We start from the raw sequence: 15,597 nt of genomic DNA on the forward strand, positions 1-15,597 counted from the left end.
TAAAAATAACTAGAACCTTTAAAATGTTAAGTAATCTATTTTTTGTGTGTTTCTTATGTAAGTTATGGCCCAAGAGTTTAAACACAGGAACAGCAAACCTTTATTAAGCTGTGGCCCTTAATAAAGGCCACATACTACATTTGGCTGTAAGAGCAGCCACATTAATTGCTACATTAATTTTCTTCTATTAACTGTAAGTGAGAGGAAAGCAAATCTTCCCCAATGAGTGTTGTAATTTGTGACTTAATTTTCAATAAAGCTACATTGAGACCACAGGGTAGAAAAAATTTTCTTCCTTCTCTTCCCATGTAATATGCTCTTTTTACATAGAACATTATAAGATTTCATTTTTTAATTTGGATTTGCATCATTTACCAGATCATGCTTAGGTTTGTGTCTTCTGTGTATGTATGCATATAAGTATATACGCATTCATTCAGCAAGCCACCCAGCCAGCATAAGACTCAGAAAATACTTTATATCCGGAGATCACATTATTCCTTAAAGGAGAATGAAGTCATTTTCTTTATTTTTCCCTTGCTGTAATCATCACTTCTCTTTATATTCTGTCTTTGCATTCTGCATCTACTATTGTATTATTCACATATTACAGCTCCTGGATTTCTCATTTTTCAAATGTTTTCACTTGTTTCTTTTTATTTTGTCTATGTTATAAGATATAACCTCCCATTGAAGCCTTCAAAACATTAATAATTATTTTTTATTAAAGTAGATTTACATACATTAAAATCACCAGATTGCTTTAAAAAGAGAGAAAGAGAGATCCCAGGGGCCTCTTGTGTACATTGGGGTTAGTCACTTTCTATTGTCTGAGTCTGTCCAGGTGACCACTAAGATAGCCAGAAGAATCCATGAATTCCTTACTAATCCACCTACATAGTTCCATTGAATTGACTCAATTCTAGATAAGTTTAAAATAAGGTGGGGCAGAGGGGAAGAAATAAAGGAAAGAGGCCTATTTATTGGCTGCCACAAACAGAATTGGTACCAACAACCAGCCCCACGTTCTCCCCTCTTAGTTCCAGCACAGGACACTCTTTCTAAGGTTCTAGCAGGCTCCCCACTGCATGGATGTGGCTAGAGATACCAATCTGTCTTGGACCACAATTTGACCTCCCTAGACCCTTACCAAGGTTCACGGCTGGGGGAACTCCAAGAGGTCAGTTTGACTCCCAGAGTGTCAACTAAACAATATGCCAGCATCAGCAGGCTCTCCCAGAGACCCAACCTCCATTCTTTTTGGTGTTCTTTCTCTCTCCTCTTCTACCCAGTGCCCCACCCACCTCACATTCACACTATTGTCAGACAAGTTATCTTCTCTTTACCAAATCCTATCCCTCAAGTCTCAGGCTTTAGTTGTTACTGGCTTATTTATCCCTAAGATCTACTCTAAGAAATAACGATCTAATTGGCCAGACGCAGTGGCTCATGCCTGTAATCCCAGCACTTTGGGAGGCCGAGGTGGGCATATCACAAGGTCAGGAGATTGAGACCATCAGTGAAACCTCATCTCTACTAAAAATATAAAAACTTAGCCAGGCATGGTGGCACGTGCCTGTAGTCCTAGCTACTCGAGAGGCTGAGGCAGGAGAATCACTTGAACCTGGGAAGCGGAGATTATAGTGAGCCCACTATGCTCCCGCCTGGGTGACAGAGCAAGACCCCATCTCAAAAAAAGAAGGAGGGAAGGAAGGAAGGAAGGAAGGAAGGAAGGAAGGAAGGAAGGAAGGAAGGAAGGAAGGAAGGAAGGAAGGAAGGAAATAAGGATCTAATTATTATTGGCCCAATTGGCTTACATTGCTTAGACTTACAAAGTTAATTAAGGCTTGCGTTTGAAACATTTTGTGGCCACTAATTTATCTTATTTATTCAAAGCAGTGTCTTCTAAAAATATATCATCTCAAGTGCACCACTTTAATGCATTCAATAAAGTCCTCATTTTATCTTTCCTCATGGAAAGATATCATAGGAATTCTTATTGTATGAGTATCTACATACAACAGGTAAATTTCTGTCTGGATTGTGGGTGAGGCTGGGAAGAGAGGAAGATCTGGTGGAAAACATGTTTGTGATTTTGTACTTTAAACAACTGTCTGTTTCCACCTGTAATGGTCAAGAATCCAGTTATTAATTGTTTGGTAATTCAGATCACAACAGCATATAAATGCACAGAGAGCCAAACATTCACTGTGGTGTGGATCACATGAAGGATAATCTTTATAATTGGCTTCCAGACACTAGCAAAGATAGTGGTATATAGCAGAAAGATCTAAAGTCATAAATCTGGGCTCATATGGAACTTTGACACTATCTAATCATGTGACATTGAACAAATCACTAAACTATTTTGAATACCAGCTTCTTCACCTACAAAATGAGAATAATAATACCTATTTCAGAGTATATTGTGAGAATCCCATGAGACAGCATTTATTATAAATGTGAAAGTATATAAAATTATTAGTGTTATAAGAATCATCATTAACACAACACGCGAAAAAACCATAGTTCTAGTAATTTGTTTCAGTGCAATTACATTGAATCTGAAAGACTTGTACCTTCAGGAATCTTTTACTGCATGTGGGCGTACCCAAGTGAATGTGGATAGGAGAATCAAGATTTTTCTATTCCACACCACTTTTTCTTAATTGCCTGCTTTAAAACTTCCTACTTTTGTTTGAAATAAGCCTACAGGCTCCCTTGAAAATAAATCTGCATCCAGCAGGTCCAGTGGCTCATGCCTGTAATCCCAGCACTTTGGGAGGCTGAAACAGAAGGATCACTTAAACCCAGGAGTTCACGACCAGCCTTGGCAACCTGGCAAGATCCCTTCTCCACACACACAAAAAAGTGTTTCATTGCCCAGATGTGGTCATTGCCCAGGTGTGGTGGTGTGAGCCCTGAGTCCCAGCTACTCGGGAGGCTGAGGTGGGAGGATTACTTGAGCCTAGGATTTCAAGGCTCCAGTGAGCCATGACGGTGCCACTGCACTCCAGCCTGGCTGTCAATCAATCAATAATAAATAAATAAAACCACACCCCCCAAATCAGCAATAAAGTAAGAGTCCCCACATGAGGTGAGGTGGCTAGAACTATAGCACTAACTCAAGTCTCCCAAAATTCACCATCCTGACACTGGACCCTCAGCTTCTCCCTTTAGTCCTTTGGTGTGGGCATTGAGTTATCTCTTAGTTCCCCCCTGGAAGCTTTTCTAGAGGAACAGCGATAACAGAAGGAAAACACACCTAGTGAATAACATGGACTAGAAAATCTAGATTATAAGGTATGAATAGTTTCCAGAATCTATAGCCCCAGAGCCATCTTTGGAGAATTCCAGGGAAAGAGAACATGCTCAGATAATTCCTGCCTGTAAACACCCACCCGCTCAGATTTTCTCCTTCTTTTTGTCTTATGTTCACCTGTTCTGAGAGAACTCAAATTAACCAACTCACCATTCACTTATGGCTTACATTTTCTGTGGCAACACACATCTCCCGGTCCTGGATGGTAAAACCATCTGGATTGGGTACCAACTGCACCACCTCAGAAGGAGCAGCAGCCTCTCCAGTTTGTCACAAAGCCATTATCTCTCTCTTACTCTATGAGGCTGAGGCCAAGTGTCAGCTGCCTTTCATCACCATATGTGTGTGCTGTTTTACCCACAGCAAAGAGGAAAATGAGATAGAATGTGTCCAACAAAATTAGGAAAACAAAAGATAGACCAAGAAAAGCCTTGCATTTTAAGAACAAAAGCATATTTCTTTGACAAAGCAGACAGTATGATAAAGCATATCTGTGTTGAAAGAATATAGTGTGTAGCCATTTTAATCCTTTACATTACCTGCCTGGCCTTGTAAAGCAAAAATGAAGTTTGCCAACATTTTTGGAAAGTTCTGTGAGCACAGGGGTTGTGTCTATTTCCTTCCCAGTTGTCACTAGAGCCTATAAAATGCGTACCTAGGAAGTGTTCAATAAATATTTGTGGCGGCTATGGTTGCCGTTAACTGCTCCAATATATTTCTGTCAGTTTCCCATTTCATCTCCCATAGGTTGTCATTTGGGAAAATTTGAGGTGTTTTCAGCATAGGCTCTAAACCATGGATCCCCATTCCTATTAAATGTAAATTCCTGAAAGGCAGGAATCTTACCTGATTGGTTCACTGCTATCTCTAGTCCTGGCACATAAAAGATAATCTATAAATATTTGTTGAAGGGCTGGATAATCACAGCTTTGCCACTGATTAGCCATAGAACTTTGGGACAGATCCTTAAATGTTGTACCATGGTCTTCTCTGGGAAATGAGAGTACCATCTTACTCATACAGTGGTATAGGGATAAAATGACAATGTGTGTGAAGTTCTGAAGTATGGTAGGTGCTCAACAATTTAGAAAGAGGTGGTAGGAATTTGGCTACTGAGCCAAATTTGGCCAATGAGCCAACTCCTGGCTCATTGGTGAGGTTGCCACTGGCCTTGCTGGCTGTTTGTCTAACTGTTGAAGATAACATCAGAATCTTTCACCATTGGACAAATGCTGTAAAGGGAGGATGCTGATGTCCTATAGGCTCTTCCAAGGTTTTAAGTTGCTCATCAGTAACCCCTCAGTGGGAAGTCTGGACTAATTAATTGAATCTTCTTTCCTTCCTCTCTCAGTAGGCAAGAGATTATGTGTTTTAACTGCTTCCTGAGCAAAGTCTGTCATCGATTAAAAAGGAAATAAATACAGTAGTTTCCAATGTTTTGACCAGGGTCAGGGAATTCCTGAAGCATCTTTTCCTCAGATCCATTTGCTTTTCCAGTGTTCTTATTGAAAACTTTTAAAATGAAGGTGCCCTTTAATGAAACGTAGCCTACATTTAGTACTAATAATAAAGCAGCAAATACTTATTACAGGCCTGGCACTGTTCCAAGCATTCAAGACACTTGACATGTACTAACTCATTTAACCCTTACCCATCCTATGAAGGAGGCACTGTTAGGTGCCGTATTTTACAGATAAGGAAGCTCATCAAAGAGATTTTTAACCAGCTAAACATGATAGAACTGGGATTGAAACTTAGACAAACTACTCCATTATAAAGTAGAAAGGGATTCTGGCAACTTTTGTATATTGCCTAACTATGAATTGACCAACAAATGTAATACTCCTAGGAAACCCCTGAAATTAATAAGTCAGTATTCTATGAGCACCTACTGTGTGTACCAGTAAGATCACAGGGGCTAAGAATACAACAGTGAGCATAAATAGATAGTGTCTATTCTTCAAAGAACTTACATTGTGCTGCGGGGGGAGAACGAAAATAAACATGTAAACAAATAAGATTATCTCAGATATTAATAAATGCAATGAAGAAGTCACAGTAGGGTAATTATGATAGAAGAGACTGGAGAAAGGGTGCTGTATTAAGCTAGGGTGGTCACAGAGGCCTCTTTAAAAGGGCAAATATCTGAATTAAGACCTAAATTACAACAATCAGGCATCCATCCTGGAAGAGTGTTCCAGACAAAGGGGAGCTAACTTGGTATGCACAAGCAATGGGGAGTCTGCAGCAAGATGAACAAAGCTGAAGGTAGAAGGAGATATTTAAAAAGTAAGCAAGGGAATCAAATCACTCAGGCCTTGTAAAGTTAGGCATTTTGATTTATTCTTATTTGTATAAAAAGCAATTGAAGAATTGTAAGCAGGGAAGTGTTTCCTAATTTATTTTTTTAAACATCCTCTTGCAATCATGAGGAAAATAAACTGAAGGGAAGCAAGAGTTGAGACAGGAGAGGAGTGAGAAGATTATTGCGATACTAAAGGTTTTTGAACTAGGGTGATGGTAAGATGTGGTCAGATTCAGGGTATATCTGGAAGGTACAGTGGACAGAGCTTTTCTGAAGATACAGTGGAGTGGCTGTAGTACCTAATTTGGAATAATTGTTGGTGCCATTTAACAAACTAGAAAAAGCTTGTGAGGAAGAAGTTTCAGGACAGAAAATGGAGGGAGCAAGAGTTCTGTTTATTTATGATAAAATTGAGATTGTACCTACTAGACATTCAAGTAAAAACGTTGAGTAGGCAGTTGGGATCTAATCGTCTAGCATTGGCAGGGAGATTAGTATTGAGCCCATGTTTATCTACTTCCTTAGCCCATTGTCTTTCCCCTACATATTATTGCTGCATATGTTGTACCGAAACACAGAATGAAAAACAACATCATCTCAATTCTTGAACGAAGAAGTTGCACCAAGAAAAGTTATATTCAATGCCATAAAAGTTTTTTGTGTGTTTTATCTTAGTTTGGTTTGATTTGGTCTTTTGTTTGTTCATGTTTGATTTGTAATTAATTAGGTTTCTTTCCCTAAAGGGCTTTTAATAGTGGATCAAGGCTTCCACTCCTGGGAAGATGGCGTAGATATATTTTCCCTATTTTTTCTTCTAACTACAACTAAAAACTCTGGACATTAATATAAAATAAATACAAGAAGACTACGAAAGATGGAGAGTAGAAGTCTGACTAGACTCTCAAGACCTGAGGAACAGTGGTGAATTCCCTGGGTTTCCTTTTTGCCTTGTATATCCTAGGCTTTGAATTGAAGAATCCAGCAACCCAGAAATACTAATTGGGCATAGACAAAAAAAGTCTCCCCAAAACCTGCTCTCTCTAGCCAAAGGACAGGGAAGGGGAAAATTTAGCAAGGCTGAAAACTTTTAGCCATAACTGCTTTATTCCATCCAATCACCAAGAAAATATGATGGTTCTTCCCCCACCTATGAAAGACCAAGTAAGGAGCCTAAACTTCTACCCCACTGAGGCTGTAGCAAGGAACCCCAATATCTCTGCAATGGTGGTGTCAGAGGAGTCCAAGAAGGGAGCTAGAACTTTTATCCTCACTCTGATGAGGCTCCCCTCTGATGATATCAGTGGAAACATTATGGGAAGCCTGGACTTCCACTCCTACCAGAAGTAACAAAGCACCCCTATGTCTCCCCCAAGAATGCTATCAGAGGAGGCCTGGTGGAAAGTCAGGAATTTCACCATTGTCCATCAGTACTCAAGCTATCCCCATCACAGTATCAGTGGAGGCCACATGGGAAGCTGGAAGTCCCACCCTTGCCCAGCATTAATGAGGAACTTTCCCCTACCCTGGGTGTCAATGGAGGCTGAACGGACAACCTGGACTTCTACCTTCACCTGGCAATAACAGACAAGTCCACAATCATATTAGATAATAGAAACACCCTTATCTCAACAAGTGATAGAATAATTAGAACAAAGAACTAGAAGAAATAAAAAATATTATCAATTAACCAGCTCTAATCATCACGGATAGAACATTCTACCCAACAAAAGCAGAAAAACATATTCTTTTCAGGTACTCAGAGAGCATGAAGAACACAGAGGTAGAAATGAAACACTCACTCCAGGTGGGCCTTGAGAGAGTAAAGGGTGGCAAGGTCTCCTGACAAGCTTCAACAAGAGCCATTGCTCTATATATTGCATATATGATCTATATACAAAGCTAAATCATATCCTGGGACATAAAACAAACCTCAACAAATTTAAAAGAACTGAAGTCATACAGAGTGCTCTCTCTGACTACAATGGAATCAAACTAGAAATCAACAACTAGAAAATCTCCAAATACTTGAAAATGAAACAAAACACTTTTAAAATAATCCATGGGCCAGAGGAAGTCTCAAGGGAAATTTAAAAATACATTAAACTGAATTAAATTGAAATATAACATGTCAAAATGTGTGGGACACTGTAAAAGCACTGCTGAGTGGGAAAATCATAGCACCAAATGCATACACTAGAAAAGAGGAAAAGTCTCTATCAATTACTTAAGCTCCTATCTCAAGAACCTAGAAAAAGAGGTACAAAATAAGCCAAAGCAAGCAGATGGACCTAATAAAGATAAAAGCAAAAATCAATGACATTGAAAATAGAAAAACAATAGAGAGAAATCAATGAAACAAAGAGGTAGTTCTTTGAAAAAAAATTAATAAAATTTACAAACTCCTAGAAAGACTGAGAAAAAAAGAGAGAAAACCAAATTGCCAATACCAGGAATATAACAAAGTACATCACTACAGACGCTGCAGACATCAAGAGAATAACAGAATACAAGGAACAACCCTATATATAAGTTTGACAACATACACAAAATGCACCACTTCTCCTTTAAAAACAAAATACTGCAACTCATCCAATACAAAATAGATACTCTATTAGTCTTCTAACTATTAAAAAAAAAAAAGTGAATCTGTAATTTAAAATCCACCAAAAAGAAATCTCCAGACTCAGATTGTTCCACTAGAGAATCCTACCAAACATCAATTTTATATAGCCTCAAAAAATTAAAGAGAAAGGATGACTCCCAAATTCATTTTATGAAGCTAGTATTACCCTGATGCCAAACCAGACAGTTCTAAAAAAGAAAACTATATAATATACCTCATGAATATGGTTGTAAACATCCTTAACAAAATATTAGCAAATAGAAGTCAGCAATATATTAAAAGTATACATCATAAGCAAGTGGATCTTATTTCAGAGAAACAAGTCTGATTCAAATTTTTTATTTTATTTTATTTTATTTTATTTTATTTTATTTTATTTTATTTTTGAGATGGAGTCTCGCTCTGTCACCCAGGCTGGAGTGCAGTGGCATGATCTTGGCTCACTGCAGGCTCCACCTCCCAGGTTCATCCCATTCTCCTGCCTCAACCTCCTGAGTAGCTGGGACTACAGGCACCCACCACCACACCTGGCTAATTTTTTGTATTTTTAGTAGAGTCGGGGTTTCACCGTGTTAGCCAGGATGGTCTCTATCTCCTGACCTCATGATCCGCCCACCTTGGCCTCCCAAAGTGCTGGGATTACAGGCTGAGCCACTGCGCCCAGCCTGATTCAATATTTTAAAATCAATCAATGTAATTCACCATATCAGCAGGTTAAAGAAGAAAAATCATATGATCATATCAGTTGATGTGGAAAAAGCATTTAACAAAGTTCAAGTCTCATTCATGATTTGTAAAAAACTCTTAGAAAAAAAAATAGAGAAAAACCCTAAACTTGATAAAGAACATCTACAAAAAACCTACAACTAACATTATACATAATTGTGAAAGACTAAATGCTTTCCCCTAAGACTGGGAACAAGGCAAGAATGTCCACTGTCATCATTCATACTCAACCTAAGTGCTAAATGTTGTAGCTAACATTACAAGGTGAGAAAAGGACATAAAAATCATATGGATCAGAAAGGAACATATAAAACTCTCCCTATTTTTGGATGACATGATTGTCTACATAAAAAATCCCAAGGAATCTACCAAAAACTTCTAGAACTAATAAATGAGTTCAGCAAGGTTTCATGGTACACAATGAACACACAAAAATGATTTATACCTCTATATTCTAGCATTGACTATGTGGACACCAAAATTTAAAACACAATATCATTTAAAATCACTGAGAAAAATAAGAGTTAAGTGTAAACCTAACAAAACATGTACAAGACTTGGTATGTTGAAAATTGAAAAAACGATCAAAAAAATCAAAGGAGCAGGGTGCAGTGGTTCACCTGTAATCCCAGCACTTTGGGAGGCCAAGGCAGTCTGATCACTTGAGCTCAGGAGTTCAAAACTAGCCTAGGCAACATGGCAAAACCACGTGCTTCGACAAAATAATACAAAAATTATCCAGGTGTGGTAATGTGCACCTGTGGTCCCAGCTACTCAAAGGCTGAGGTGGGAGGATGGCTTGAACCTGGGAGACAGAGGCTGCAGTGAGCCCAGATCATGCTACTGCACTCCAGCCTGGAGACAGAACAGATTCTGTTACAAAAGTGAAAAGAAAACAGAAAGGAAAAAGGAAAGGAAAGGGAAAAGAAATCAAAGATCTAAATAAATGAAGAGTATGTTCATGGCTTGGAAGACTCAACACAGTAAAGATGTCAAATTGATATACAGGTTTAATGCAATTCCTGTCAAAATCCCAGCAGGATGTTTTGCAGATATATTCAAGTTTATTCTAAAATTTATATAGAAAGGTAAAAAAAAAACTTTTTCAGAAAAAAGGAATAAAGTGAGAGAAATCAGCCTACCAGATTTCAAGACTTATTATATATAGCTACAATAATTAAGACTCTTGGTATTGGCAGAGGGATAGACACATAGATCAATGGAACAGAAAAGAGAAGCCAGAAATAGACTCACATAAAAATGCCCAGCTGATTTTAGCAAAAGTACAAAAGCAATTCAATGGAAGAAAGAGAATGTGTTCAACAAATAGTGCTGCAGCAACTGGACATCCACAGGCAAAAAGTGAAACTCAAGCCAGTTCTCATACCTCATATTTTAAAGAACTCAAAATGAATCATAGACTTAAATATAAAATATAACTATCATAGGCTGGGCGCGGTGGCTCATGCCTGTAATCCCAGCACTTTGGGAGGCCGAAGTGGGTGGATCACGAGGTCAGGAGTTTGAGACCAGCCTGGTCAACATAGTGAAACCCCATCTCTATTAAAAATAAAAATAAAAAATTAGCCAGGCATGACGGTGAGTGCCTGTAATCTCAGCTACTTGGGAGGCTGAGGCAAGAAGAATCACTTGAACCTGGAAGGTAGAGGCTGGGTTGCAGTGGGCCGAGATCGCGTCACTGCGCTCCAGCCTGGGCAAAAGAGAAAGACTCAGTCTTAGAAGAGAAGAGAAGAGAAGAGAAGAGAAGAGAAGGATAAAATCTTCATGAACTAGGGCCAGGCAAAAAGTTCTTAAATCTGATGCCAAAAGCAAAATCCACAAAAAGAAAAATTTATAAACTGGACTTCATCAAAATTAAAATTGTTCACATGGTGAAAGATCCTGCTAAAAGGAGGAAAAGACAAGCTATGGAATGAAAGAAAATACTTGTCAACAACATATCCAACAAAAAACTAGTATCTAAAATATATAAAGAACTGTTAAAACTAAAAAATAATCACACACACATGCACAAACCCCAACAACAAAAAATTCAATTAGCAAATAATCAAAAGACATTTTACCAAAGAGAATATACAGATGTCAAATAAGCAAATAAAAATATGGCCAACATCACTGGCCATTAAAGAAATACAAATTAAAACCACAATGAGATATCACTACATACATTTCAGAATGACTAAAATAAAAAATAATGGCAATCATATGTTGGCAAGGATGTAGAAAAACTGAATCATTCATTTATTGCTGGTGGGAAAATGGGATAGCCGTTCTAGAAAAACAGTATGGCAGTTTCTTAAAAAACTAAACATGCAACTACCATATAACCCAACAATTGCATTTATCCCGAAGAAAAGTAAGATTTATGTTCACAGAGGTTTTTATGCAAATACGTACAGTAGCTTTATTCCTAATAGCAAAAAAAAGGAAAAAAAAAAAAAAGGAAACAACCCAGATGTCCTTCAAAGGTAAATGGATAAACTGTGATATATCCATACCATTGAATATTACTTAGCAATACAAAGGAACAAGCTAATGGTATGCACAAGTTGGATGCATCTTGAAGGAATTTCACTGAGTGAAAACAGCCAATCTCAAAGGTTACATACTGTGATCGTTAATTTTATGTGTCAACTTGACTGAACCATAGTGTCCAGATATTTGGTCAAACATTATTCTGGATGTTTCTGTAAAGATGTTTTTAGATGATATTTACATTTAAGTTGGTGAATTTTGAGTAAATCAGATTATCCTCTATAATGTAAGTGGGCCTCATCCAATCCATTGAAAGCCTAATAGAATAAAAGGATGACATCCCTGAGCAAGAAGGAATTTTCTAGCAAACTGCCTCTGGAATTTGTGTGCAACATCTGCTCTTCCCGGTTTTCCAGCAGACTGCCTTCAGACTCAAATGCAAGTCTTTCTTGAGTCGCCAGCCTACCAGCCTCTCCCATCAGATTGTGAACTCACCAAGCCTCCATAACTATGTAAGCAATTCCTTAAAATAAGTCTCTCCTTAAATACACACATTATATTGCTTCTATTTCTCTGGAGAACTCGAATACATATACTATATGATTCTATTTCTATAATATTCTTGAAATGACAGAATTATAGACATGTAATTGATTGGTGATTGCCAAGATTTAAGAATGAGTAAGGGTAAGAGGGAATTAGGTGGGGCTATAAATGGGCAACATGAGGTATCCTCGTGGTGATAGGAATGTTCTGTAACTTCACTATTGTACCACAGTCTTGTAAGATGTTACCATTGGAGAAAATTGGGTAAACGATACATGGGCTCTCTGTGTTATTTCTTAGAACTGCTGATTTTTTTTTTTTTTTAAGACAGGGTCTTACTCTATTGCCTAGGCTGGAGTGCAGTGGCACAATCACAGCTCACTGTAACCTCAAAATCCTGGGCCTAAGTGATCCTCTCACCTCAGCCTCCCAAGTAGCTGGGACTACAGGCATGCACCACCATGCCTGAATAATTTGTTTTAATTATTTTTTTAAAGAGACAGGGTCTCACTGTGTTTCCCCAGGTTGGTCTTGAACTCCTGGCCTCAAGCAATCCTCTCATCTTGGCCTCCCAAACTGCTGGGATTATAGGCACTGGGATTACAGGCATGAGCCAATATGCCTGGCAAAAAGTTTAAGTTTTTAAAGTAAAACAAAATATACCTGTTTTGACTATTTTATAGTGGCCTTCTCTGAAGTCTGGAAGATAAACTTGGATTGCTACTCAGACGATTAAACAATTCTGCACCCATACTATTAAATAGCATCATCACAGTCATCCCAGTTTATCAAGTAAGAAAACTATCTATTGGCTGGGAGCGGTGGCTCACGCCTGTAATCCTAGCACTTTGGGAGGCCAAGGCAGGTGGATTACCTGAGCTCACGAGTTCAAGACCAGCCTGGGCAACACAGTGAAACTCCGTCTCTACTAAAATACAAAAAAATTAGCTGGGCATGGCAGCATGCACCTGTAATCCCAGCTACTTGGGAGGCTGAGGCAGGAGAATTGCTAGAACCTGGGAGGCGGAGGTTTCAGTGAGCCCAGATCGCACCACTGCACTCCAACCTGGGTGACAAAGAAAGAGAAAAAGAAAAAAAACGACCTATCACCCCGAGTTCTCTCTTTCCATCCTCTCCCAAAAGCAATTATCAGCAAGTCCTATCTACTTTACACACCGAAATATATTTTGAATGTGGACTTCACTTTCTCTGCTACCACTATTAGCCTTGGTGGTCAATAGCAAGCATGAATTGTTCCAATTGTACCTCTCCTCTTCCACAAATGCTCCCATCCAATCCACCTCTCACTCAATGGCATGAGTAATCTTAAGACATATATTGGATCATATGGGATCACTCCCATTCTTAGTTATCTCTGGTGACTTCCCATTGCCCTTCACCTGAAGCCCAACTTATTCCTATAGCCTACAAGGTCTTGAGGTCTCAACCAAAAAGCCACCTCTACAGAGAATATTTTTCTGAACATCTTTTCTAAAATGGGTGCCCCCTGTTCCCTTCCCCAGAACTCTTTAGTTTCTTTCATACAATGTAAGCCCCACAAGCGCAGAGACTCTACTCTGTTTTGTTCACTGTTATAACTGGTGCTTAGCAAAATGTTCAGCAAATACCACATTCACTGAATGTTAAATCAATAAATGTCCAAATTCCAGCCTGAAATACCCCTTCCCCCAACACAAGAAAGCACGTGACAACCCTTTTGGACTTAATTTATTAAATAAGTACTTGTTGAGTGTCTACTATGTACCAGGCACTATCTTAGGCACTGGGGATAACAACAAGGTCTCCACATTCGTGGAATTTAGCTTTGGCAGGAAAGTGGCAAACAATAATAGACAAGCAAATAATAAAATTTCAAGCATAAGCATTAAGAAGAAAATAAAGCAGAGTAACAGGCCCAAGGATGAGTTAGAGAAGGTAAGTGGTATCTATCTTAAGAAGCCTGATTAGGGAATCCTCACTAAGCCGTCATCTGAATGAAGAGAAGGAGCCAGCTACATACAAATCTAGGGAGAAGCGCTATAGGCAGAGGCTCATTGAGTACAAAGGTGCTGAGCCATGGAACATATTAGACAAGTCTGAGGCCAGTGTGGCTGGGCCCATGGAAGGGGAGAAGGTCACAGAGCCACGCAGGGCCTATGTCAAGTCAACCTCTTGGGCTGTGGAGAGAAACATGGATTTCTTGCTGAGGGTGACTGGGAAGCCTTATGGAGACTTTTAAGCAGGAGTGTATTATGATCTAACTTTTAAAATTAGCTACTGTGTCAAGAAGGTACTGCAGGGTAAGATGGGAGCAGGGAAGCCAGGTAGGAGGCTGTGCGAACATACGTGGAAGAGATGCAGACCACAGAGATATCTACGGAGAGAGTGTGGAGAGGGCGAGAAGAGGATGTAAAGAGTTTGCCCTCTTTTTTGGCAAGCTACAATGGGGACAAATTTGGCTCAAAAATCTTAAAATACACTGACTGTCCTTCAGGGACTGGGACCTTCCAATATTCTCGTGTACTCCTGGCTTGGCCAAGTTTGACCTCATTTAATTTGTTCCCAGGAGGTGCCTTTGCACTTAACCACACCTGACCCAACTGGAGAGAAATGCAGCATGCTGGAATAGCTGGTTTTCCTCCCCACTCTCCCCTCCTCATTTATAGAAGAAGAAAAAAACAGAACTATTCTCATTGTACTGAAGGATAACAATGAAAATAAGGGGAGGCGGAGGGGGGCCTCTGTTCAGTCCTGTCACCACCTAGAACTTTTGGCATCCAATAAGATTACATTAATCTGCGAAGTAATCCGAATGGGAACTAGAGGGTTTAAAGGTATGAAGCCTACAGCTGGTTTTGCCCCGCCCAGTGGAAATCTCCGGGTGATTGCGGGCACTCGTGCACGTTACTGAATAGCGCCCACTCCAATGGCAAAGTGCAAAAAGCCTGACTTCACCACAGCCAGGAGCGCAACGACGCCAGTGAGGGGACCTGCAGCTCCTCGGTGGGCGCCACGACACGCTCTCCTGAAAGTCTGGAATCGCGTATCACTTCTCCGCAGGCAAAAGCAATCAGTGCAATCAATGTAACTGAATCGTACCCCTTCCCCGCACGGAGATAAAAGTTTTAGCACATCCCAGATGGTGCAGAGATTACTCATTCATTTCTGAGAAAGAGCAGAACCATAGAGGCCTTGGCTGAACCTGAGGAAACTGATCAGAGTGCCCCCAAAGGCTCGCTAGTGAATGGCGGGTCGCGCTCCCAATGGGAGAAGAGAATGGTTTCCTGCCGCCGCGCTCCGCGCTGGCTGAGGCTGAGCACAAGAGTAAAGCCTCACTGGCCGCCCGCGCACTCAAGGTAAATTTCGTTTCTGAAAAGGCAGGTCCAAAAGACAAAGGTTGGTAAACCGCAGCAGGTATCATTTACGACGCGGCACAGAGATGCTTTCCTGCAGAATGTCATGTCACTGGCAAATGCCATGGAACCGCTCCTGACTGTGGACCGCTGTGGCAACTGGGCGTGCCCATCACCAGCCAAAACTGATGCGGAAAGTCAGTGTGGCTACCTGGGTGCTTTAAAG

General features: G+C 39.8%; 1 long non-coding RNA gene across 6 annotated transcripts in view; it reads right to left on the reverse strand.

Moving 5' to 3' along the window:
• LOC103882191 overlaps nucleotides 1-15,597 on the reverse strand; it is a 116,869-nt gene that overhangs the window by 67,810 nt on the left and 33,462 nt on the right. The window lies entirely within an intron of this gene.

This window comes from Papio anubis, chromosome 2, assembly GCF_008728515.1.
Source record: "Papio anubis isolate 15944 chromosome 2, Panubis1.0, whole genome shotgun sequence".
Classification (NCBI taxonomy): Eukaryota; Metazoa; Chordata; class Mammalia; order Primates; family Cercopithecidae; genus Papio; species Papio anubis.